This window comes from Panthera pardus, unplaced genomic scaffold, assembly GCF_024362965.1.
Source record: "Panthera pardus isolate Hobbes unplaced genomic scaffold, ASM2436296v1 HiC_scaffold_8, whole genome shotgun sequence".
NCBI lineage: Eukaryota > Metazoa > Chordata > Mammalia > Carnivora > Felidae > Panthera > Panthera pardus.
The window spans coordinates 10,273,122-10,299,384 of NW_026527013.1; the positions used below are offsets into that span (position 1 = coordinate 10,273,122).

The window sequence follows — 26,263 nt, forward strand, 5'->3', positions numbered from 1 at the left end:
TAAGGGGGGGGGGGGGGGTGGGGGGGGAAGAGGGCTTCAATCCTGCCATGGTGTTCCATGTTGACCAAAAGGGGGTTAAGACATGGTTCCTCCAAGCGAAACTGTAGAAAAGGAAAGGGATGCCAGGAAAACAAAAATATCAGACTTCTATGAGTCTAGACTCTGTAGGCTGGTGATTGAAATAGTGCGGTAAGCCCAGAGCATTAAGATCTTGAACAAATGAAGTCTCGACATAACCTGTCTATCTGACTCCCGTCTCTCACATGCTGCTGTTTACTCGGGACACAATCTAGGAAGGTTTGTGCATTCTTGTGTGGGACGTCAGAGTCACAAGAGGGAGGGAGGGAGTGTGGTGACAGGAATGGAGGAGCTAGGTCAGCACCCAAGGGGTTAGCCTGCAGGAGAGGGCTGATGCTGCATTTGTCCTGCACAAGCCACGATGCTATGACAAAGAGGCCCAAAATGTCAGTGGCTCTAAGATGAGGGTCTATTTTTTGCTCATGTGAGCGTCCAGAGGTTAGCCTAGGTCCAGGGCTAGGGGCACAGTGTTGCCATGCACATCACTGGTGGATTCCTCCTGGAGTTTCGAGGAGAATCAGGGAAAAGGAAGTGGAGGGCAAAAGCTTTCCTTGAAGGACACACCGGAAGCGGCACACGGCACGAATGCTCACATCCCATTGGCCAGAGCTTAGTCATATGGCCACACTTAGCTGCAAGGGAGACTGGGAGTTGTAGTCTCTAACAGGGAAGCCATGTACCCAGCTAAAACTGAAAAGACTGATACTCAAAAGAAAGAGGAGAATGGCTGCCGGGGAGCGGGTTGACAGGACCTGCTTCATCTGGGAAGGGGCTCTGCCGTCCAGGACTGCTGGCCCCATACAGATGGACAGGGCCATCCCCACTCCACACCCGCTCTCCATGCACACACGCTGTGTGATCACTTCACCGTAATTTATTTCAAAATGTATTTATTCAAAAACTTTGTAAAGTTTTGCTAATTTAAACTTGTATTTTAAATCAAGTATGGATGGATGGATGGATGGATGGATGGATGTATTTCCAGCACTGAACAGCAAAACATGGATAAATATCTGGCACTTAGTAGGTGCTCAGGAAAAAGGGTGACCCCGAAGCCACCGTCTCACCAAACCTGTTTCCTCTCCCCGTACACACAGGAAGACTGCCTTCCCCAGCCTCCCGTATGATAGAGAGAAAGCGCGAGTGGGGGAGAGGGGCAGAGGGAGAGAGAATCCCAGCATGGGGTCCGACGTGGGGCTCGATCCCACCATCTTGGGATTGTGACATGAGCCCACATCAGGAGTGGGTCACTCGACCGACCGAGCCACCCCGGCGCCCCATGTCCCTCTATATTCTTATCTCTAAATAGGATAATAACCGCCTCACTTCATAAGGTTGTTTTGCGGATCAAATGAAATAGATTAACATTTGAACGTTGAAATTAATTCATTTCACGAGTGTTTGAAAAGTGGAATGAATGCATGTCAATGAAATAAATTAATATTTGAGAAATGCATAGAACAGTGCCTAACAGGGGCCTAAGGGCTGTATGTGTGTTCAATATATTTTTTAATGTATAATTTCATCAATGAGCACCCGTATACCTACAAGCCCAGTCAGGAAATAGAACATGACTGATACCTGGGCACAGATGAAATAAACACCCAAATCACACACATTTGTCGTTATTAAACTGTAATCGTTGCCTTGAAGGAAAAGAACAGGAAGCTAGGAGAATAACCAGGGAGCTAATTTAGATTAGGAGGGAAACGGGGAACGATGTCTTCGAGATATTTCATTTGAAATGGGGACATTTTGAGCCCTGCGTGGGGCTCTGGGCTGACAGCTCAGAGCCTGGAGCCTGCCTCAGACGCTGTGTCTCCCTCTCTCTCTGCCCCTCCCCTGCTTGTGCTCTGTTTCTCTCTCTCTCTCTCTCTCTCTCTCTCTCTCTCTCTCTCAAAAATAAATAAATATTAAAAAAATTAAAATTAATTGGTTTAATCATGTGTTTTATTTGTTTATTGTGCAGTGGTGGTTGATGATTTTTTTTTTTAAGTTTATTTTATTTTGAGAGAGAGAGAGAGAGAGAGCAGGGGAGGGGCAGAGGGAGAGAGAGAGAATTCCAAGCAGGTTTTGTGCAGTGGTGGTTGATGATTTTTTTTTTTTAAGTTTATTTTATTTTGGAAGAGAGAGAGAGCAGGGGAGGGGCAGAGGGAGAGAGAGAGAATCCCAAGCAGGTTCTGTGCAGTCAGCGCAGAGCCTGACGCAGGGCTTGAACTCGTGAACCTTACGGTCATGACCTGAGCTGAAGTCAAGAAAGAGTTGGTGGCTTAACTGACTCAGCCACCCGGCGCGCCCCCTGATGTACATTTTAACAAGATGGCCTTGCCATCTAAGAAGAAGATTCTGTGCAGCATCCCACACCCTGGCGGTGGGAGGGCACGTGGTAATATTTTAGAAAACTGTTTCATTACACCCACGAAAGCTGATTCTTCACGCCCCCATGACGGAGCAGTTCCGCTCCCGGGGAAGTAGTCCCAAACTGGAAACCACCCAAATGTCCCTAAGAGTAGACTGGCGGGGCTAATTGTGGGAGTCCAACACTGGGATATTGCAACACAGACGCATCTCGCAGACAATATTGGCAAAAAGAAGCAAATACAGGAGAAGAAAAACTGTCTGGTTCCATTTCTACGAAGTTCTAGAACGGGCAAAAGTATTCTGTGATGATGGAAACTGGGACAACGGTTATCCTTGGGCGGGGGGGGGGGGGGGTGGCCGCTGGAAGGGGCTGGTGGGGGGGGAGTCGCTGGGGGCTGGGAGTGTTCCATCCTTGATCTGGTGCTGGTAAAACGTTATACTCATTTCATGAGAATTCATCGCGTGGTCTGCTTCTGACATGCCCGCTAGGCGGTGTGTTTGTCGCGCTCCAGTAAAAGATTTTTAGAACTGGGGCGCCTGGGTGGCTCAGTCGGTTGAGCGTCCGGCTTCGGCTCAGGTCACGATCTCGCGGTTCGCGGGTTCGAGCCCCGCGTCGGGCTCTGGGCTGACGGCTCAGAGTCTGGAGCCTGCTTTGGATTCTGTGTGTGTGTGTCTCTCTCTCTCTCTCTCTCTCTCTCTCTCTCAAAAATAAATAAACATTAAAAAAATTAAATGTTTATTTTTAAGAGACAGAGCACGAGCAGGGGAGGGGTAGAACAGGGAGACACAGAATCTGAAGGAGGCTCCAGGCTCCGAGGTGTCAGCACAGAGCCCGATGCGGGGCTCAAACTCATGAGCCACGAGATCATGACCTGAGCCAAAGTCGGACCCTCATCTGACTGAGCCACCCAGGCACCATAACTTCAAAAAAATTTAATTAAGAGCCAGCTGGCAGGGGTGTCTGGGAGGCTCAGTTAAGTGTCCGACTCTTGGTTTCAGCTCAGGTCGTGATCTCACCGTTCACAAGTTTGAGCCCCGCATTGGGCTCTGCCCTGATTGTGCGGAGCCTGCTTGGGATTCTCTCTAAATAAATAAATAAATAAATAAATAAATAAATAAATAAATAGTAAAACCTTGAAAATATAAATAATAATAATAATAATAATAATAATAATAATAAAGAGCCAGCTTACACACACCCACTATACCACTGGATATAGATAACAGGGTGAAACATGACAAGGCCATGCCTTCAACCAGCTCTGTTTGTGCCCTGTGGTGCTGGACCCTGAACTTGAGGACACAGTGCTGACCGGGACTCACAGAGCTACCCCCCAGAGGGCACATAGATTGTATGTGGGGATTGGGGTGTGGGGTGCAGAGGAAGAAACGAATAAATCTATTCAACAAAATAAGAAAATGCTCAGGAGGCGTTCCAGGGAGTTCTGCTTTGAGTAATTTCTGAGTAGGGTTTTGTGGGATGAATAGGAGTTTTCCATAAAGACTGGAATGGCAGACCAGGCAGAGGGAAAAACGTGTGCAAAGGCTTAGGGTTTTTAAAGGATATGCCAGGTTCTTGGAGCTGTAAGTTGCTCCAAAAGGGTAGCGCAGAGGGTGATAACTAGTCAAAACCAGCCCACAAATATTTTCAGAAATATCTGGATCGAACTCCTAAGGCTTAAAAATTAATGATTAACGTTTTTTATATTGTATATCTTTATTTTGAGAGAGAGAGAGAGCGCGCGCGCAAGTGAGCAGGGGAGAGGGGCAGAGGGAGAGAATCCCAAGGAACCTCCACACCCAGCACGGAGCCCAATGCGGGGCTCAGTCCCACAACCCTGGGCACTGTGACCTGGGCCGAAACCAAGACTCGGATGCTTAACCGACTGAGCCACCCAGGTGTCCCTAACTAATTAACGATTTTGTATAAAAATCCAGATTTCTGCCCTTCCAAGAAAACCCAGAAAAGCGGGTAACCTAGCCAGGACCTGCATCCCTACAAGGCAGTAAGAGACCAGAGCATAAGGGGAACGGGCTCTCTCATCCTCCACGGTCCCCACCACTCCCTATTGCCTCCCAACACTGTGCCTGTGGGTCCCTTAGCATCTCAACATTTGGCTTGCGTTTTACCGCTTTCCCCGTAATAGAGCGAGGTCCAGCCATACTCACATCTCTTTAAAAAAGGAAAATGAAATCCAGGAGGACTCCCTGTTCCTAACCCCCAGCTGGCTTTGCCCTCTGTCTTTCCCGCCCCGCGGACCCTGTAGACGTTCGAGTTTGCCATCGCTGATGTAGCATCAGGACCTAAAGCTGGGTCACAGTGGTTTTATGTGCCAGCTCAGAAGTGTCCTTTAGGCTATGGGGAACTCTTGAAAAATGTGTATTCAATTATTCAGCTGATGGTTGTAGCGGAAGCTGTCGATGCCCCAACCAGACCCCTCCAGCCTCACCGGCTCAGCAGGCTCCCGGCTGCGGTCCAGCTGCCGCTGCGCGCGGCTCTCGGCCCTGGGGCTTTCTCCAAAGCTTCTGAAGCCTCCTCTGCCCCGAGCCTGGCAGGTTGCAAGTGCCAGGGAACGGCCCCCCTCCCCGGGATCGCCTCTCGACCTGACGGGCAGTTGGTGGGCAAGCGAGCCGTCTGTCTCTTTCACCTCCCCGCGCCGTCCTGCACCGCCCCCCGGAGGTCCCCAGCGCGAATGAGCTTCAGTCACCCACAGTGGTAACGGGCTCCATAACACGCCCGTCAGTCACCAGCTGTGTTCCATCTGTCTCCCTTCCCTGCCCCCCTGCTGGTGTTTCCCCGGGTCACCACCTAAATAAACGACTTGCTTTTGAATCCTTATCTCAGGCTCTGCTTCCCAGAAGCCCAACCCAAACCCTAGTTGTCAAGCAGCTACTCTGTGCAGGGGAACAAAGAGGGTGGTTTCTACTCTTGGGGACCTCACAGGGTAGCTGTAGAGGAGAGAGCCCACAAATAAGGAAGTGAGCGATATGTATGATTTAAAGACGGGAAGAGAAGGAAAAAAAAAATACGGTAGAACGTGGTGGTTTTTTTTTTTTCAACTTTTTTTTATTTATTTGTGGGACAGAGAGAGACAGAGCATGAACGGGGGAGGGACAGAGAGAGATGGAGACACAGAATCGGAAACAGGCTCCAGGCTCTGAGCCATCAGCCCAGAGCCTGACGCGGGGCTCGAACTCACGGACCGTGAGATCGTGACCTGGCTGAAGTCGGACGCTTAACCGACTGCGCCACCCAGGCGCCCCAAACGTGGTGGTTTTAAAACATGTCCACCAGGGGCACCTGGGTGGCTCCGTGGGTTAAGCGTCCGACTTCGGCTCAGGTCATGATCTCACGGTCTGTGAGTTCGAGCCCCGCGTCGGGCTCTGTGCTGACAGCTCAGAGCCTGGAGCCTGCTTCAGATTCTGTGTCTCCCTCTCTCTGACCCTCCCCCGTTCATGCTCTGTCTCTCTCTGTCTCAAAAATAAATAAACATTAAAAAAAAATTAAAAAAAAAACAAAAAACAAAACATGTCCACCCAGGGGCGCCTGGGTGGCTCCGTTGGTTGAGCGTCAGACTCCTGATTTCGGCTCGGGTCACGATCTCATGGTTCGTGAGCTCGAGCCCCGCATCGGGCTCCTCGCTATCAATGTGGAGCCTGCTTGGGATTCCCTCTCTCCCTCTCCCTCTCTCTTTCTCTAATAAATAAACTAAAAATAAAATAAAATAAAATAAAATATGTCCACCTGCCCCCATTTTGCCCATGTGTGAAGGTGGCCAGAAGGTACAAACTTGCAGATAGCATATAAGCCCTGGGTATGGAATGTCCAGCACGGTGACTCTAGGTAGCAATACTGCGCTGTATATTTGAAAATTGCTAAGAGAGTAGATCTTAAAAGTTCTCATCACACGGAAAAAAACTGGTATCACGTGTGGTGATGGGTCTCAACTAGATTTATTGTGGATCATTATATGTATGTAATGTAATAACATATATAATATATATATATATATAATCGTTATGTTGCACACTTAAAATACAATGCTCTACATCAATTAGATCACCCTAAAAAGAATTTTAAAATATGAGGTGCCTGGGGGGCTCAGTCCGTTAAACGCCTGACTCTTGATTTGGGCTCAGGTCGTAATCCCATGGTTCGTGAGTTCGAGCCGCCCGTAGGGCTCCACACTGACAGTGCAGAGCCTGCTTGGGATTCTCTCTCTGTCCCTCTCGCGCTTGCTCTTTCTCTCTCTCTCAAAATAAATACATAAACTTAAAAAAAAATGTTTATAAAATAAATACGTCCACAAATTCTTTGATATTCTTTCTTGCAAGAAACAGAGCCCCGTCTACCTCCATCTGGAGTGTGGCTGGGTTAAGGAACCATCGTCTGACGGATAGAGTGTGACACAGGTGACAGAACGAGGCAGAGCCTCAGCTCCCTTGGATCCCTTGCTGTAGGGGAAGCCAGCCTTCATGTTGTGAGGCTAATAAAAATTAGCCCTGGGGGTAACTGAGGAAGAAGGTTCCAAGGAGAAGGAATGACCTGTGCAAAGGCCCTGAGGCAGGAGCACGCCTTGGTATTCAAAGAACAGTGATGAGGCTAACATGGCCAGAGTGGTGGGGGCAGAGGAGACATGGGGGCCAGAGAGGTCAGATGTGGTGCAGCAGTTGTCAGTGAGGGACACTATCACCCCTCAGGTTGAGGGTAGAAATGTGCAAGAGTTTGGTGCGGTCACAATGCCTGGGATTGCTTGTGACATTTGGATATGGCAGCGGGGACACACAACATCCTGCACTGTGACAACCAGTCACATGTCACGAAGAACTACCCTGCCCAACATGCCCAGATCGAGACATCAGAGAATTATGAAAATCGTTTAAAAGATTTCTCTGTGTAGGGACACCTGGGTGGCTCAGGCAGTTAAGCGTCCGACTGTTGATTTTGGTTCAGGCCATGATCTCAGGGTCAGGAGATCAAGCCCCATGTCAGGCTCTGTGCTGACAATGAAGAACCTGCTTAGGATTCTCTCTCTCCCTCTCTCTCTGCGCCTCCCCTGCTCATTCCTTTCTCTCTCTCTCGCTCTCAAAATAAGTAAATAAACATTTTAAAAATTCTCTATGAAAAAAAAAAAAGGATTTCTCTGCATAGAGTAGAATGCAGAGTCAGCTACTTTTTTTTGTAGACGGGGGCAGAAAAATATATTCATATTTGTCCAGACTTGCATAAAGACACTATGGAAAGATATATCTGATTCTGGTAATAATGCATATCTGTTGGCAGCTTGCAAACTGGGCCAGTGGGGCCTGGAGTAAGAAGGGGGACCTTCTGGGGCACCTGGGTGGCTAAGTCAGTTAAGCGTCCGACTCCTGACTTTGGCTCAGCTCATGATCTCGTGGTTTGTGAGATCGAGCCCCACATCAGGCTCTATGCTGACAGCACGGAGCCTGCCTGGGATTCTGTCTCTCCCTCTCTCTGCCCTTCCCCTGCTTGTGCTCTCTCTCTCTCTTTCTCAAAATAAATAAACTTAAAAAAAAAAAGTAAAAAGGGGACCTGTCAAAGAATACCTCTTTGTGTATTTACATTTTTTTTTTTTGAACGTGTGAATGTGCTACTGATCAGACAAATAATTAGAAATCGAAAAGGATCACCTTGGCCACTGAGGGGGGGCATTTGGAGAGGCAAGGCTGGGGTGACAGGAGTGTCATCTGATTTGAAACAGGAGTTGGAATCACGGGGGCGGGGGAAGGTTGACTTGGAGCTCACGGGGCGGGGGGGGGTTCAGTTCTAAGACTACATTCGAGCTGGTGTGTGAGTAGCTGGGTCGGCCTCCTAGGAAGGCGACCGTCTCCGACAGCTTGGGCTGCTGTAACGAAATACCATAGATGCAGGAGGGGCCGGGAGGGGGGTGGCTTAAACAGCAGACACTCCTTTCTCACGGTCCTGGAGGCTGGGAAGTCCCAGATCAACGTCTGGGCAGATTCAGTCCCTCGTGGCAGCTCTCTTCCTGGCTGACAGCTTACACTTTCTGTGTTCTCACGTGTTCTCACGTGGCAGAGGAAGAGAGAGGAGAGAGGGAGGGCAGGCACAGAGGAGTTCTGGTCTCTTTCTTGTCTTTCTTTCTTAAAAAAAAATTTTTTTTTAATTTTTAAAAATTAATTAATTTTTGAGAGAGAGCTCGAGTGAACGAGGTGCAGAGAGAGAGGGAGAGAGAGTGTAGATCCTGGAGTGGGGCTCGAACTCACGAACTGTGAGATCATGACCTGAGCCGAAGTCAGATGCTTAACCGACTGAGCCACCCAGGCGCCCCTCTTTTCTTATGTTTGTTTATTTATTTATTTGTAAGAGAGAGCAAGAGAGAGAGCACGAGCAGGGAAGGGGCAGAGAGAGAGAGACTGAGAGAGACAGAATCCCAAGCAGGCTCCAAGCTGTCAGCACAGAGCCTGATGTGGGGCTCAAACTCACGAACCATAAGATCATGACCTGAGCCGGAACCAAGAGCTGAGTGCTTAGCCACTTAACCCGACTGGGCCCCCCAGGCATCCCCCCACCTTTCCTAAGAACATTAATCCCATCATGAGGGCCCCACCCTCACGATCGCCTCTAAACCCAATCCCGGGTTAGGGCTTCAACACGTGAATGTGGGGAGACCTCAAACATTCGGTCCATAGCGCCTACCTGGAAGCAGAACCTGAGGCAGGGACTCAGATGCCCGTGATGTGGGGGGCAGGGCTCTCAGGAGAGAAGAGAGCGAGGGAAGCAGGACGGACAGATGGATGGGCTCAGCCAGGATGTGGGTTCAGCTGGATCTAACCCCAGCCTGATCCCACGGGAGCTCTGGAGCGTGAACTGCATCATATGGTTGTGACAAGTTGGGGGGGGGGGGGGGCTGGCCTTTAGCACCCCCAGATCGGACCGCGATTGGCTGCGGGCTGTACCTGGGGGGAGGGAGCAGCCCCCTGGCATCTCCAGAGGAGGGGGCTCCCAGCACAAGACGTGCTCCAGAGAAGGGGCAGGTGTCAGTCCTTGGCAGCTAATGGCCGAACCCGAAGCGGGTGGAAGACAGGTGCACTGGCCCCGGAAAGGGGATGTGGTCCGGGTGGGGGCACCCGCAGGGTCTCCCGCGGCGGCCACCGGCCACGTACGGCCAGGGGAGGCCCGGCCCCATCCTCTGTCTTATTTTTATTTAGCAAACGCCGATCTGTCATCTGTAGCCAGGCACTATTCTTAGAGCCGCACACGTTTCAATCCTCACAACGACCTCCGAAGCGAGCACTGGTTTTACCGCTACCCTGGACTGCGGTCTCAGGGAGCCTCCCCCTGAGCCACCCCACCCCCCCTGCCCGGGGCCCACGGAGCCCCTCGCCCCTGCCAGCCGCCCCCATCCATCCATCTTGCGGCCCCGAGCCCCCAGCTCTCACGGCCTCCGCTTGGCAAATCCTTCTTCCCGCTCTTAATTGATTCTTAATCTGCAGCCTTGGGGCAGCGCTGCTGAGAAGGCAGGTGGAAATCATTTCCTTCAGCGCCAGCCGAGCTCCGGGCATCTGAGGGGAGCCCCCCGCCCCACCCCCCGTTGCTGGCAGACCTGGGCCCGCAGTCCCCACTGACCCTCATCCCACTTGCCCTCTGCTTCGCCTGCTTGCTCTCCTTTCCCAAGGATTTAGGGGGAGAATGTGGCAAAAGGAAAGCCCCCCTCCCCTGCCAAAGACCAGAGCCTTCTGGGGGCACTGGGAGACGGTGAAGGGTTGGCATCATGGTGCCCGTTCGAGGCCCACATGTGCCCTGAGCCCAGAGGTTCTCACAGGGGCGGTTCTGCCCCCCCTCCAGGGGCAATTTGGCTATGTCTGGAGGCATATTTAGTTGTCATGACTCAGGGCGGGGGGGGGGGGGGGGGGTGGGGGGGGGGGGGAGGGAGGGTGCTATGGGTATCCGGTGAGTGAGTGGAGGCCAGAAAGGCCACTCAACATCCTTCGGAGTGTAGGACGGCCCGCCACAGAGAAGGATCCGGGCCCACTGTCACCCATATCCCTGCTGAGAACTGCCCTGTACTTCCAGCTCCTTCCTGCTGGGGGTGCAGCCTCGGTGGGGGAGATGCCAGGACATCAGAGACATTTTGTAGCTTCCCTGGACGACCCTGTTGGGCAGCCAGGACCGAGAACCACCCCCCAGCAGAGGGTCTGCTCTCAGTCCCCTCCCTCTTCCTCTCTGGGCGCCTGAGTTTGTCAACTGGGGGGCGGAAGAATGTTCTGGAAACCCCTCCGCAGCCCCAGGCTCCCATCCCCCTTTGCACCCCCCTGTGGGCTCTCCGGGCCACCCCCACACCCCCCAACCCAAAGAGCAGTGGAAGCCCCCCACCCCACCCCCCACCAGAAGGGCACAGGAAGGGCCTCCAGGGAGCAGAGGGCTCCGAGGTGGCCCAGCCCTCTGACCCTCCTGCCGGGCAGGGGAGATGGCGGACAAGGTGGGCCGTCCCCGGACCCTGACGTGTGAAGTCCAAACACACAGAAGAAGGGGGTACGAGGGTGGACGGAGGGAAGGGCTAACCCTCAGGAGAAGGGGGTGAATGTAGAGAAGGGGCTGGGGCAGTGGATGGGCCCCGACGGAGGGTGGCCAAAGCCCGGGTGCATGTGGGGCAAACAGGTCACCTGTGCCCCAAACACACCCTCGCCCGGTGACACCCCTTCCCGTGTGTTTAAATTCCCACACAGCCGCACGCACACTCACGCCCTCACGTGCCCTCAAATTTCACACACTTACATGGCCTCCTATCCCATGGCAGCTTCACACACACACACACACACACACACACACACACACACACACGTGAGGTTAGTGTCTGTCCCTCCGGGACGGAGCGCAGTGCAGACAGGGATGTTTATCTTGCTCACCTGGTGCCCGACACAGAGTGGACACACGGGAGGTGCTCAGTCACACACGTCCTCACTCCCACATGGTCACACACAGTCACGAGGGTCCCCCACACTCGCACAGACACACGCAGGCGCCCTCCCCCCGCCACCCCTCTGCCAAAGCCACCCTAAGACTCTGTAAATGTCACCTGCTGTCTGCTCTGGTCCAGGCAGGCCAGGGCGGGAGGGGGCAGTGGGCCGGGCGCTGGCCCTCCGCTCCCCACAGGCACCCCGAATCTCTCTGCTTTAGGGCTGCGCAGATTTAAAGCGAGAGTCGCCCTCCTGAAACCAGGACCAACCCCCCTCCTCCCCGCCATCCCCAGCACCACAGGGGCCTGGGAGGCAGGCCCAGCAGCCTCAGGCCTGGAGGGGTCCTTTGTCACTGTTAGTTCGATTCATTTTGCATACTTGATTGAGTGCCTCCGGTGTGTCTAACCCCCTCGCTGGGGGGACCCAGCCCTCCATTTTTCTTCCTTTCAGCCAGGAATGTCTTCTGAGTGGGCTTTACCCCATCCCCCAGCCCCCGCTAGGGAGTACCGTGGGCATTTTAATCCCATTCTCCACCGCAGAGACTTTGCTGGGAAACAGCTAATTATATCCCTCCCCCAAAGACAGTCTGGTGGGGCTTGGGTGGCGTTGGGTGAGCACGCCCTGCGTCCACAGCTGGTGGCCCGCGGGCCAGCGCACAGAAATTTCTATATATTTCTAATTCCACAGCAATACTTTGATTAGAGAGCCGAGGTGTTGTGTACGACCTCAGGGACCTCATTATTTTTCTAACTCAAATAAATACGGCATTCAGAAAGCAGGGAGGGGCGGAGGGGGTGGAGGAAAGAAAAGTCGCAGGAAACCTCATCTATAAAAAGAATTCAGGCCTTAATGAGCTTTTAAAACTTGCCAACCCCTCTCCCCCCTCCTCAATCTATAAACAGAAGACATGGCTTCTGGCTTCAGCCCCGGATTTGGGGGGAGGGCAGGGTGGGCACAGCAGGCTGGGGACTCAGCTGGGTGTCTAAGATTTTGGGGAGGGGGGCTACCTTACTTCATCCGTGTGTGTCTGGAAATTCTTTCTAAAAGAGCTTCCGCCAGGAGGGGCTGGGGTGAGGAGATGGGGAAACTAAGTCCGGGCAGAGCAAAGGAAGGCTGGACCACTGGATGCGTTTTCAGCACCCTCCCTAATCTACTTTCAAGCTGGGGCAGACAAGCTTTGGGTCTGCCCCAGGCTGTGGGGAGTCGGGGGGGGGGGGGGCTTGCTACCCTCAATGGCTCTGACATTGGGATGGGTGTGGACAGAGTGAGGTGGTGACCACAGAGCTCCCTGAAGGGCAGGGTGACCTCCGAGTCACTGCCCATGTCGCCTCTCTAACAGGAGCAGGGAAGCTGCCCAGAGCAGGCAGCAAAGCCAATTTTAGGTGAAAGATGAGTTCAATGAGCAGAAATGAGCTTGGAGCTGAGAAATTTCTGCATGACGAAAATTCTGGGAGCAGGGTAGACCCAGGGCAGTGGGCAAGAGCCTTAGGAAGGACTCAGGGGTCTGGGAGGGGAGGGGGAGCTGTAAGAAAAAAGATTCAAGGCACCCAGGGGACTGATGGGGGAGAGACGGGAGGGCAGAGAGGGGGCTTTCCCCTGTCCCTCACTTTCTCCCTACCCCCCCCTCTCCTGCTGCTGTTTTCTTCATGACACCTGATATGTGTTGGTCTTCTGCCTCCTCCACCAGACTGGCCTCCTGCCTCACCTGAGGGCAAGGGGCTTTGTTTATCTTGAAATGTAGGCAGGAAGATGTCAGCCAAGGATGGGGCCACCCTCAGGGCGTAAGCACCCCTGGGCTGGTAAACCCAGTTGGGATTTGCTGTGTTTGCCAATTTCCCAGACATAAATTTCCCCACCTTGGTCAATTTCAAGTTGCAGAGGTGATAATCAGCGAAGGGGTAAGGCCAGTGCTATAGGCTGAATGTTTGTGTCCCCTCAGAATTCAGATGTTGAACTCCTACCCCCCAAAGGGAGGGTATTAAGAGGTGGGGGCTTTGGGGTGATTAGGTCACGAGGATAGAACCTCATGAATGAGATCGGCGTTCAAATAAAAGGGACCCCTGAGAGCTCCCATGCCCCTTCCGCCCTGTGAGGACACAGCGAGAGGATGGCCATTTAGGAACCAGGGAGAGAGCTCTTACCAGGCACCTTGATCTTGCATTTCCAGCTCCCAGAACTTTGGGAAATAAATGCTTATTGGTTTTTTTGTTTTGTTTTATATATTTTTAAAAAAAATTTTTTTAACGTTTTATTTATTTTTGAGACAGTGAGAGACAGAGCATGAACAGGGGAGGGTCAGAGAGAGGGAGACACAGAATCTGAAATAGGCTCCAGGCTCTGAGCTGTCAGCACAGAGCCCGACGCGGGGCTTGAACTCACGGACCGAGAGATCATGACCTGAGCCGAAGTTGGCTGCTTAACCGACTGAGCCACCCAGGCGCCCCTGTTTTATATTTTTTTAATATTTATTTATTTTTGAGACAGAGAGAGAGACAGAGCATGAGTGGGGGGAGGGGCAAAGAGAGAACGAGACACAGAATCCAAAGCAGGCTCCAGGCTCCAAGCTGTCAGCACAGAGCCTGACATGGGGCTCGAACCCACGAACCATGAGACTATGACCTGAGCCGAAGTCGGACGCTCAGCCGACTGAGCCACCCAGACGCCCCTAAATGTTTACTGTTAATAAGCCACCCAGTCCATGAGGCTTTGTCACAGCAGCCTGAACACACAGAGACGGGAGCGTGAGGGGGTGTGCACAGGGGTGTGAGCTGCGGGGCCCAAGGGAAACTGGCCCCGGGCGAGGGGACCTGCTCTGTAGTCTATGCCAGTTTCCATGGTGTAAGTTTCCCCAGCTTGGTGGATTTCGAGCCGTGAACGGTGACGTCACTGAGTCCTAGGCTAGCAAGAGATGTGCAGAATGGGCCTCTGCGAGCCTGTGTGACCCAGCCCAAAGACACCACTGCGTGCCATTGCCTGGCCTGGCGGTGGCCCTTTTCCAAATTTGGCTCAGGAAGGAGAGAGGAGGAGAAGGCGAAAGAGCAGGCCTTCCCTCCCTCCTTCTAGTCCAGGGTCACGCTCGCTGTTCCCTCAGCCTGGCATGCTCTTCCCCCAGATAATACCTGGGCCTTCCCCTCCCGATCCGGGTGGCCCTCATCCCACCCTGGCCCTGCCCCCTACGCTCCCAGCACCCTCCAAGCCCACCCGTGCAGGTTTCATGACGGCCATATCCCCATTTTATGAGTAGAGACGCTGAGGCACGGTGGGCGGGAGGGGTGGGTGAAGCAGGGATGAAGGGACAGAGCCACAGGGTGACGGGCCGCTGAATCTGCATGTGTAACCGCTGGGTTCAGCAGTGCCCGCCCCGATTCTGTGATTCTCTCTGCCGCCGTTTGTGCTAAAGACCAGCGTGAGCACCCAGCTCCGCTGTCTGAGCGCGGCCAGGTCACTTGCTGTCTCTGGGCCTCAGTTTTCCCATCTGCAAAACGGGAGCCCACTGGCACCAGCACCACCCCCTGATGCGGTGTTGTGCGCCTTTGAGTGGAGAACACTTGGTTCGCGGAGCTCTAGGGCAGGGTTTCTTGGCCTTGGCGGGACTGAGGTTCGGGGCTGGGTCAGCGTTCGTTGCAGGCCCTGCCCCCGTCCTTGCAGGCCGCTTTGCAGTATCCCTGGCCACCGGCCGCTAGATGTTCATACAACCCATGCCCCAAATTGCGACAACCAAAAATGTCTCCAGACATTGCCTACTACCCCCTGGGCGGGGGACATAACTGCCCCCTATTGGGAAACACCGCTGTAGATTGGCGGTTTTCCGCCCCATCTACGCGTTTGAATCACCCAGGGAAGTTGGAAAACTCCCTAAAGCCAGCCTCACCCAATGACTTCACACTCTCTAGGGCTGGGGTCAAGGGTCATCACTGTCAAGGCTCCCCAGGGGATCCACGTGTCCAGCCAAGGCTGAGAGCAGTGACGGGTGACAGGTGGCACAGCCAAAGGGGACAATGGAGGAAGGCCCGGCCACTGTGTGGGTCACCTCCAGGGAGAGGAGCGAAGGGTGAGAGGTGGCCGCAGGGCTACTGGGAGCCACAGGAACTGTTACTCTCCCCTTTCGGCTCAGGCTGTCACAACAGAGTATCATAGACTGTGTGCCTTATAAACAACAGATATGTAAACAAATAACAGATTCGCAACTCACAGTTCTGGAGGCTGGAAGTCCAAGGTCAAGGTGCTGGTAGATTCCGTTCCCGCTGAGGGCTTTCTTCCCGGCTGGCAGACGGCTGCCTTCTCGCCGCGTCCTCACCTGGCCATGCCTCTGTGTGTGTGAAGAGTGAGCAAGAGATCTCTGGTCTCTCTTCCTGTTCTTATAAGGACACCAGTTCTGGGTGGTTTCTGTGGTCGAGCGTCAGACTTCTGCTCAGGTCACGATCTCGAGGTTCGTGAGTTCAAGCCCCACACCGGGCTCGCTGCTGGCAGTGCGGAGTCTCCTTCGGATCCTCTGTCCGTCCGCTCTCTGCCTCCCCAGCTTGCGTCTTTCAAAAGAAAAAAAAAAAAAAAAAAAAGGACACCAGTTCACCAGTTCTACCAGGGCTCCACCCTTAATGTAACTTTAATTATCTCCTTAAAGGCTCCCTCTCCACATACAGTCACGTTGGGGGATTAGGGCTTCGACACAGGAATTTTGCAGGGACACGGTTCACTCCGCACCGAGGCGAATGGAAGAATATTCAGGACACAGCCAGGCTGTGAGCTTCTCAGTGTCATATGGGCACACAGACCCTTTGTGAACGTGGGCTCTCCATTCACCTGCAGACAAAGGGCAGGAGGGCTGAGTGGGGCCTGTGGGGGCTGTAGTGGCTCATGAGGAATGAGAGATAAAGAGAGGACGGCTGTCAGAGACCCTCCCAAAGTGTGACTCATGCAGGACACTGTCCCCAGAGCCAAAGACCCCTCCTGACACAGGTTTCCAGCAGCTGCCGAAGGGACGAGGGAGCCCCAGCGGACGGGGCCCATGCCAGGCTCTCTGGCTCTCTAAGTCCACACTCGGTGGACAAAAGAGGAATAGTTTCTGGTTCCACACTTGGGCAGGAAGAGGCTTTCCCATCCCTGAAAAACTCCCCCCGAAGCTGGGAAGATGTAAAAGGCACGCAGATGTGACGGGTTCAGGGCAGGAACGGTCGCACACAGCTCGGCTCAAGGAGGGGGACGCCCAGGCCCCCACCCTGTAAGAAACCTGAAGCTGCTAGCCCCGCCCCGCCCCGCCCCCTGGGGCATGCAACATCATAGCCTCTGGCGTCCTCCCCGTTTTTGTTTTAATATTCATTCATCTTTGAGAGAGACAAAGAGAGAGAGAGAGAGAGAGAGAGAGTGCAAAGCAGGGGAGCAAGGGGCAGAGAGAATCCAAAGGGGGCTCTGCAGCCCAGTGCAGGGCTCGAACTCACGAACTGTGAGATCATGACCTGAGCCAAAGTCAGACACTTAACCGACTGAGGCACCCAGGGGCCCCTACCATGTTCACCATTTTTAAGTGGTGGCCCTAAGGCACATTCACACTGCTGTGCGGTCATCAGGGCCGTCCGTCTCCAGACGGACTTGTATCCAACTTGTAAATCTGAAACTCTGTCCCCCTTAAACACTAGCTCTCCATTCTGCCTCCCGCCAGCCGCTGACCCCCAACACCCTACTTTTCTGTCTCCATAATTTTTATACACTAAGTCCTCATACAACTGGAATCACAAGTATTTGTCCTTTGGTGTCTGGCTTATTTCACTGAGCACAACGTCCTCAGGGCTCATCCGTGTTATAGCACACGTCAGAATCCCCTTCCTTTTTAAGGCTGAATCGCATTCCCTTGTATGAATACCCCACATTCTGTTTACCCATTCATGTGTTGAAGGCCACTTGGGTCGCTTCCACACTTCGGTTATTGTGAATGACGCAGCTTGTAAGGAGGGCGCCCGCCTGGCTCGGTCAGACCAGCACGTGACTCTTGATCTCGGGGTCGTGAGTTCAAGCCCCATGCTGGGTGTCGAGATTTTTAAAAGTAAATAAATAAACTTTTTTTTAAAAAAAGCAATGCTGCCGTGAACATGGGTGTGCAAATATCTCTTCAACCCCCGGCTCTCAATTGTTGAGGGGTACATACCGAGAAGTGTGATCGCTAAATCAGTTGTAGGTATGCCTTTAAATCCAGTGAGGCCTGGGGTGCCTGGGTGGCTCAGTCAGTTAAGCGTCCGACTTTGGCTCAGGTCATGATCTCATGATCTCATGATCTCACAGTTTGTGAGTTCGAGCCCTGCATGGGGCCCTGTGCTGACAGCTCAGAGCCTGGAACCTGCTTCGGATTCTGTGTCTCCCTCTCTCTCTGCCCCTCTCCCCACTTGCACAAAAAAAAAAAAAAAAAAAAAAAAAAAATCCAGTGTGGCCTACTGTGTGCCCAGAGTGCCTCAGTTCAAGACTGAGGGCATGGGACGCCTGGGTGGCTCAGTCGGTTAAGCGTCCGACTTCGGCTCAGGTCGTGATCTCACGGTTCGTGGGTTCGAGCCCTGCGTCGGGTTCTGTGCTGACAGCTCAGAGCCTGGAGCCTGTTTCAGATTCTGTGTCTCCCTCTTTCTCTGACCCTCCCCTGTTCATGCTCTCTCTCTCTCTCTCTCTCTCTCTCTCTGTCTCAAAAATAAATAAACGTTAAAAAAAAATTAAAAAAAAAAAAAAGACTGAGGGCAGAGCAATGAACAAAACGGACAGAGGCCCCTGTCCTCCAAGAGCCAGAGGCGCTGCGGGGAAAGGCAGGCAATGAATCAGTTAAATAAAATCCAAGGTGATAAATTCCACAAGGAAAATAAAGCAGGGGAGGTGAATGGGCAGTGCTGGCATGGGGGTGCAGATTTAATGGGGTGGCCAGGGAAGGCCTCACGCAGGAAGGAAGTGACTTTTGAGCAAAGACCTGAAGGAAGTAAGAGAGTTGGATTAGTTATCTACTGCTGCATAAGCAATTACCCCAAAATCTAGAGGCTTGAAACAACATGGATGATCTTACGGGTCTGTGGGTCAAGAATCTGGGTGCCGCTCAGCCGGTCGTCTAGCCCAGGGTCACTCCAGAGGGTGCAGTCAAGGCTCCCCTGGGGGGGTGTGGCCATCTCAAGGCTCCCCCGGGGGGGTGTGGTCATCTCAAGGCTCCCCCTGGGGGTGTGGCCATCTCAAGGCTCCCCTGGGGGTGTGGCCATCTCAAGGCTCCCCCGGGGGGGTGTGGTCATCTCAAGGCTCCCCCTGGGGGTGTGGCCATCTCAAGGCTCCCCCCGGGGGGTGTCATCTCAAGGCTCCCCCTGGGGGTGTGGCCATCTCAAGGCTCCCCTGGGGGTGTGGCCATCTCAAGGCTCCCCCGGGGGGGGGGGGGGGGTGTGGTCATCTCAAGGCTCCCCTGGGGGTGTGGCCATCTCAAGGCTCCCCCGGGGGGGTGTGGTCATCTCAAGGCTCCCCCTGGGGGTGTGGCCATCTCAAGGCTCCCCCCGGGGGGTGTCATCTCAAGGCTCCCCCTGGGGGTGTGGCCATCTCAAGGCTCCCCTGGGGGTGTGGCCATCTCAAGGCTCCCCCGGGGGGGTGTGGTCATCTCAAGGCTCCCCTGGGGGTGTGGTCATCTCAAGGCTCCCCCTGGGGGTGTGGCCATCTCAAGGCTCCCTCCGGGGGGTGTCATCTCAAGGCTCCCCTGGGGGGGTCATCTCAAGGCTCCCCTGGGGGTGTGGCCATCTCAAGGCTCCCCCGGGGGGGGGGGGGGTGTGGTCATCTCAAGGCTCCCCTGGGGGGTGTGGTCATCTCAAGGCTCCCCCTGGGGGTGTGGTCATCTCAAGGGTCCCCCTGGGGTGTGGTCATCTCAAGGCTCCGCCCGGGGTGTGGTCAGCTTGCAAGCACACACAGGGGGCTGTTGGCAAAATTCCGTTCCTCCCTGGCTATTAGCTGAAGGCTACTCTCTGTTCTTTGCCACCTAGACCCCTCCACAGGACGGCTCACATCTTGGTCACTGGCTTCATCAGGGCAGGCAAGTGAGAAGAAAAGAGGGAATGCTAGTAACGGGGACAGCCCAGCAGGACAGAAGTCACAGTCTTATAACCTAATCTTGAAAATGACACACCACCCACTTTGGCCACATCCTATAGGTTAGAAGTGAGTGGTCCAGCCCTCCCTCAAGAGGAGGAAAGTACACAAGGGCATGAAGACCAAGAGGCAGGAACCATGGGAGACCATCTTTGATGTTGCCTACCACAGGAACTAGGCAGATATCTGGGGGAAGGGCAGAGGGAATAGCCTGTGCGTGCAAAGGTCCTGAGGCAAGAACAAGCTTGGAGTGTGGTCAGGACAAGAGGGACAGTGTGGGTGGAGCATGGACTGTGGAAAGGGAGGAGTAGAACAGGAAGGCTGACATTTTCTCTGAGAACAATAAGAAGCCACTGGACTATTTCAAGGCAGGTCACAATGTCATGCGACTTCATTTTGAGAAGTTTCATATGATACTTACAGAAGTAATAGGTGCCTGGGATTTGCTTTAAAATAGTCCATAAATGGGGCACCTGAGTGGCTCAGTCGGTTGAATGTCTGACTTCGGCTCAGGTCATACTCTCACGTTCGTGAGTTTGAGCCCCGCGTCGGGCTCTGTGCCGACAGCTCAGAGCCTGGAGCCTGCTTCGGATTCTGTATCTCTCTCCCTCTCCCCCTCCCCTGCTCATGCTCTGCCTCTCTCTGTCTCTCAAAAATAAATAAATGTTAAAAAAAATTTTTTTAAATAGTCCTTAAATAAAATAAAATAAAATAGTCCATAACAAGAAAAAAAAGTTGGGAGGTAAAAGGTGAAACAAGATGGGCAAGACGAGGATTATCACTCAAATCATAGGAGGTTTTCACACGCTTCTATTTTTGCATGTGTGTGAAGTTTTTCTATAATAAAAAAGGAAGTAATAACACATCATGTATCTGGTTTCGGGGGGGGGGGGGGTGACAACAGTGGGGGATCCTGGGCAGAAGCGGGCCAGACGTGACTGCCAGAGTCCAGGCTAAAAGCCGTCAACATGGCCAAAACTGGATGCTGACAACACCAAGTGTTGACAGGACAGTGGAGGGACTAGAACTCGCCGCTGCTGGGTGTGAAACAGTTTGCCACAGGCCTTCGGTCTCATGAAGTCGTGCGCTTCACACACAGCCCAGCGACCCCACTCCCGGACGTTTACCCGAGAGGAACGAACACATAACGTCTGCGCAAAGACAGATCTGTTGGCAAACGTTCGCGGCGGCTTCGCTGTGATCTCCAAACCGCTGGAAACACCCCAAACGTCCACCAGCAGGGGGGCACAGATGAACAAGCCGGGGTCCGTTCACCCCGCGGCCTGCCGGGCAGCAGTGAAGGAGGCAAATCTGACGATGTTTGGGGCCGAGAAGCGGCGGGCCCGGCGAAAGAGGCCACCCTGCGCGGTCCCAGAGGCACGAAGTTCTCCAAAAGGCTAGACTAAGCCGCAGCGATAGAAATCAGAGCAGTGGTTGGGGCGGCGCAGAGAGAGGGCTGGGACACCTCTGGGACCTTCTGGATGCAAAGGGCGCAGACTCCGTGGCCTGCGGCCGCCGGGCCCACGCACCTGTCGAGGCGCGCAGGCGTGGGAACCCAGCGGCTGTAAACGGTCTCTCGCCAGGGAAGGTGATGCCAACCCCGGTGTGAAGGCGGCGGTGTCAGCAGTGGGATTCCGATTTCAGCTCTGAGGCAGAGTCCACAGGCCGTGCAGGCGCCCCTTGCAAGCCCCTGGCCGCCCCCAGGTAGGGGCGGGGCGGGGCGGGGCGGGGGAAGCCCAGACCTCCGTCCCCGCCGGGACGCGCTGGCTGGCGGGTCTAAAAGCTTCCCTGCAGCGGCCCAGGCGGTCGATAGCAGACACCCCGGCTCCCTCCGTCCCGCCTGCCGGGCAGCCCGGCCCCTTCCCGCCAGCCCAGCCCCCCGGGGGGGGGGGGGTGAAGGGGGTGGGGATGGCCGGGTGGAGCCCCGCGCCTGGCGCTCGTCCCCCTCCCGAACGCCCCTCCTTCTCCACCCCTGACACTTACCCTTGTCCTGGAGGCTGGAGGCGGGGGTGGGGGTGGGGGGCACCAGCCATCCCCGCAGGGGGCTGCCGGGGGACGCCCCTGCCTGTGCCCACTTTTCCCCCCATTGAAGAGGCCCCGGGAGCCCAGATGGCTCCGTGAAAGGTAGGAGCTGTCTTCCCTCGCCCCGGGCCGAATAAATCTTTGACTTAGAGCCACGTCTTTGGGGCCATTCAGGCTTGGGTTCATTCATTCATTCACCAAATATTTATTGCGCGTCTAATCCCCCCTGCCCTAGTGGAGTGGACATCCTAGACCGGCACGGGACAACGGATACGACGAAGCCACAGATAAGGGCACATGGGTAACTTAAAATTCCCCAGCATCCACGTTTTCAAAAGTGGAAAATAAATAGATGCAATTAATTGTAATCCTGTATTTTATTTAACCCCATCTAGGCAAACTATCACCCATCCAACATGCAAATCAATAGAAAAAAAATGAGTAATGAGCTATTTTACATCCTTTTGTCCGTACTAAGTCTTAGAAATCCGGTACGTTTTCCCTTGGAGCAGCCCTCAATTCGGGCTGGTCGTTTTGAAGCACTCAGTAGGTACATGTAGCCGGTGGTGACTACGTGGGCTGGCACAGGCCAGGAGGATGGCAGGGGGCAGGAGCATGATCTGACTGTTAAGAAAGATCCCTTTGGCTGCTGTGTTAAAATAAATGGGGAAGAGGCCGTGACTTACCTTGAAATGCGCTAAGAAATGAGGCGCCCGGATAAAACAAGCTATTCATTAGCGCCAAAAAGAAACAAGCTATCAGGTGAAAAGACAGGGCAGAACCTTAAATGTATATTGCTAAGTGAAAGAAGCCAATCTGAAAAGCCTAGGTACCATGTGATTCCCACTCTATGACATTCTGGAAAAGGCAAAACTCTGGAGACGGTAAAAACACCAGTGCTCGGCGGGGGGGCTGGGAAGGATGAACAGGTGGGGCACAGAGGATTTTTAGGGCAGTGAAAATACCCTGTGTGTGTGACGATAATGGTGGACAGAGGTCATTCTCCATTTGTCCAAAGCCACAAAACGCACAGCACCCAGAGTGAACTGTAAGGTAAGTTATGGACTTGAGTGGTTAGGAAGGGTCAGTGTGGGTTCATCAATTGCAACAAATGTACCCTCAGGTGGGGATGGTGATGACGGGGGAGGCTGTGCATCGGCAGGGACAGAGGGCACATGGGAAATATCTGTGCCTTTGCCGCAAGTTCGCTGTGAACCTAAAACCGCTCTAAAGGCAATTAAATTCTTAATTCACAAAAATGTTAATGAGGTGGGTGGATAGATGGAGAGAAGGACAGATAATGACAAATCAAGCCAGATGTCAACTGTAGACGCCAAGTGATGGGTGTTCACCAGACAATTCTTTCCATTTGTCTGTACATTTGACATTTACGCTAAATCGTGGGAGAATAGAGTGTATTCATTTCCTGTGGCTGCTGTCACAAACGGCCTCAGACTAGGGGGCTCACCACAACAGGATTCTTATTCTCTCAAAGTTCTGGAGGCCAGAAGTCTGAAATCAAGGTGTCGGGGCCACGTCCATCGAAGGCCGTAGGGGAGGATCCTTCCAGGCCTCTTCTGGCTCCTGGGGGTCCCGTGTGCCCTGGCTTGTGGCCCCATCATCCCGATCTCTGCCTGTCTCTCTTCACACGGCCTTTCCCCTCTTGTTTTTTAATTTTTTTTTTTTTAACGTTTATTTATTTTTGAGAAAGAGACAGAGCGTGAGCAGGGGAGGGGCAGAGAGAGAGGGAGACACAGAAACTGAAACAGGCTCCAAGATCCGAGCTGTCAGCACAGAGCCCGACGCGGGGCTCGAACTCACGAACCACAAGATCATGATGTGAACTGGCATCCGAGGCTCAACCGACTGAGCCATCCAGGTGTCCTGGCCTTTTCTTCTTCTGTCTGTTATAAGAACACTTGCCAGTGGATTTAGGCTCACCTGTATAATCCAGGATGCTCTTATATTGTTCCTATCTTAATTCTGCAAAGACCCTATTTTCAAATAAGACCACATTCACCGGGCGCCTGGGTGGCTCAGTCGATTAAGCAGTTAAGCGTCAGAATCCTGACTTCAGCTCAGGTCATGATGTCACAGTTCATGAATTCGAGCCCCCCATTGGGCTCTGCACTGACAGAATGGAGCCTGCTTGGGATTGTCTCTCCTTCTCTCTCTGCCCCGTGCCTTCTCTCTCTCTCTCTCTCTCAAACGTAAATAAATAAACTTAAAAAAAAAAAAGACCACATTCACATGATCCAAGGGTTAGGACTTGGACATATCTTTTTGGAGGCACAATTCAACCCACAACCCATGAGGCCACGTCTCACGAATCAGCCGTGGGACCCCAGCACGTGGCACAGCCTCTCTGAGCCCGTGTCAGTGGCACAAAATAGGTGCTCAATAAACAGAAGCTATTGTTTCCATCATCCCCAGGGCCTCTCCTGGCAGGTGGTCCACTTGTAAGCAGCCTCTGGGAGCCAGACTTCATGTTGCCAGAGCATCAGGAACGGGGTCTGGTGCCATCTGGAGGAGAGGGCAGTGTCCTAGTGGATGGCCCAGGCTCTGGCATCGGAAGGACAAGGGTTTAAATCCCGGTCTCACCACCCGAAAAACACGGTGACCTTGGGCAGGTGGCTTTGAACCTCTGAGCTTCAATTTCCTCATTTGTAATGGGAGAGGGATGCCGTTCATTTACTTAGCAAATATTTACTGAGTATCTACTATATGCCAGGAGCTGAGCGTGAAGGGTGGGGATAGCGTCGAACAAGAGGGACGAGGTCTGTCCTCAGCGGGGAGCTGAGTGATAAAAACAAGAACTGTGCTATTTAGAGAATTTAAATGAGCTGATGGGTTGCTGTAAACAGGTCAGTAGAGAGGGCTTCCCGGAGGAGGTGATATTAACTGGAGCCTAAATGACAAGAAGGAGCTGGCTATGTGAGAACCATCGGGAAGGGCGTTCCAGGCAGAGGGAAAGGCAAAGGCCAACGATGGCAGTCTTGGTTCCAAGGCTGGGATGATGGACTCAGTCATTTTTTCATCCACTTATCTGTCCAACAAATGCGTGTTCAGCACTGCTCACTGTCCACAGACAGAGCCGTGAGCGAAGAAGAAAGAGTTCCTGGCCCACGGCGAAATACTCAGTAAATGTCAGCAACTACTGATGGTCAGGATATTTGGGGATCTCTCGGAATCCCTCCTTCTCAGTTCGCTTCCCTGAGGGAAACACCTCTGCCCAAGACCTTCCCTCCGTAGTAAAAATGGCTTCCCTGTTTTTATTCTGGTTGTAAGAGGACGCGTACCAGGGACAAAGAAAGAGAAATACCTGGGTTCTCACTTCGTCGAAGAAAAGTATGGTTAGCTCAAAGGGCATCTTTCTGGATGTTTCTCTGGGTGTGCAGGCGTGCGTGTGCACACACACACAGGTATGCACACACACGTGCACACAGGCCTACGAACGCCTACATATGTGCACATGCTGGCAGCCATGCATACACAATGCACACACAGAAGCATGCAAACACGAGTGCATTCACACCCACAGACGCTTGTGGACCCGTGCACTCGTGCATGCAAACACACGTGCAAACACGTGCATGTACACGGGACCAGGGTTAGGGTGAAGTGAGGCTGATCTTTGAAACCGGGGCCAGTCCTGGCTGTATTTGAAAATGTGGTGCTTTGGGGCGCCTGGGGGGCTCAGTCGGTTCAGCGTCCGACTTGGGCTCAGGTCATGATCTCATGGCTTCTGGGTTCGAGCCCCGCGTCGGGCTCTGTGCTGATGGCTCAGAGCCTGGAGCCTGTTTCAGATTCTGTGTCTCCCTCTCTCTCTGACCCTCCCCCGTTCATGCTCTGTCTCCCTCTGTCTCAGAAATAAATAAACGTTAAAAAAATTTTTTTGGGGGGGCGCCTGGGGGGCTCAGTCGGTTAAGCGTCCGACTTCGCTCGGGTCATGATCTCACGGTCCGTGAGTTCGAGCCCCGCGTCGGGCTCTGTGCTGATGGCTCGGAGCCTGGAGCCTGTTTCAGATTCTGTGTCTCCCTCTCTCTGACCCTCCCCCGTTCATGCTCTGTCTCTCTCTGTCTCAAAAATAAATAAACGTTAAAAAAAAATTAAAAAAAAATTTTTTTTAATTTTTTTAAAATTTATCTTGATGGTGGAGTTTTCTGACACCCCCTTAGACTTTGCTCCTCACTTGCCACTCCTTCATCTCAACCCTGGTGTGCACACACACGTGTACACGCTCACATACCTGCGTGCACACACCTGTATGCACACGCTTATGCACACATGCGCACGAGTTCACACACACGCCACAACCCACTAACGGGTGTGAAGTCGAACCAGTTGGTCAGAACCATCAGTCACCCTGCCCACCCCCCCCGCAACAGTCCTTTCTCCCAGTCTCTACATAGGAGTCCAGTGACATCAACCAGAGCCTTGAAGAGAAAAATACTGTATTTGTGAGAACGACCTGCCTTTCAAAATGGAACAGAAGAGAATAGAAAATATCAGAACTCAGTGCACAGAAATAGGATAAATATACTCCGGGAAACTTTTCTTCAGTTCTGAACCGGGGTAAGACTGCCTTGCGTTGTGAAAAATTAACGCTCTGATGCATGGTCAAAATGCTTGAAATATGTGGCTACATATGACGTTTGAAACCTTTGTTCTTTTTGTTCCTCTCTCTTCTTTTTTTGAAGTCCCATGTTTATTATGGCATACCCCAAAACTGAACCCAGCTGGGTCCCTGAATATCTGTTTGGAAGAAATTCAGCAGTCA

At 53.1% G+C, this 26,263-nt stretch overlaps 2 long non-coding RNA genes across 2 annotated transcripts in view; one reads left to right on the forward strand and one right to left on the reverse strand.

The window, feature by feature from the left end:
* LOC128775531 (uncharacterized) overlaps positions 1-26,263 on the reverse strand; it is a 70,371-nt gene that overhangs the window by 24,110 nt on the left and 19,998 nt on the right. The window contains exon 3 of the long non-coding RNA XR_008420268.1: positions 15,572-15,905. This is a non-coding gene — a long non-coding RNA (uncharacterized LOC128775531). The remainder of the gene's footprint in view (positions 1-15,571; positions 15,906-26,263) is intronic.
* On the forward strand, positions 20,409-21,851 carry LOC128775530 (uncharacterized). The gene is made up of 3 exons (XR_008420267.1): positions 20,409-20,726; positions 21,045-21,165; positions 21,719-21,851. It is a non-coding gene; the product is annotated as an uncharacterized LOC128775530 (long non-coding RNA).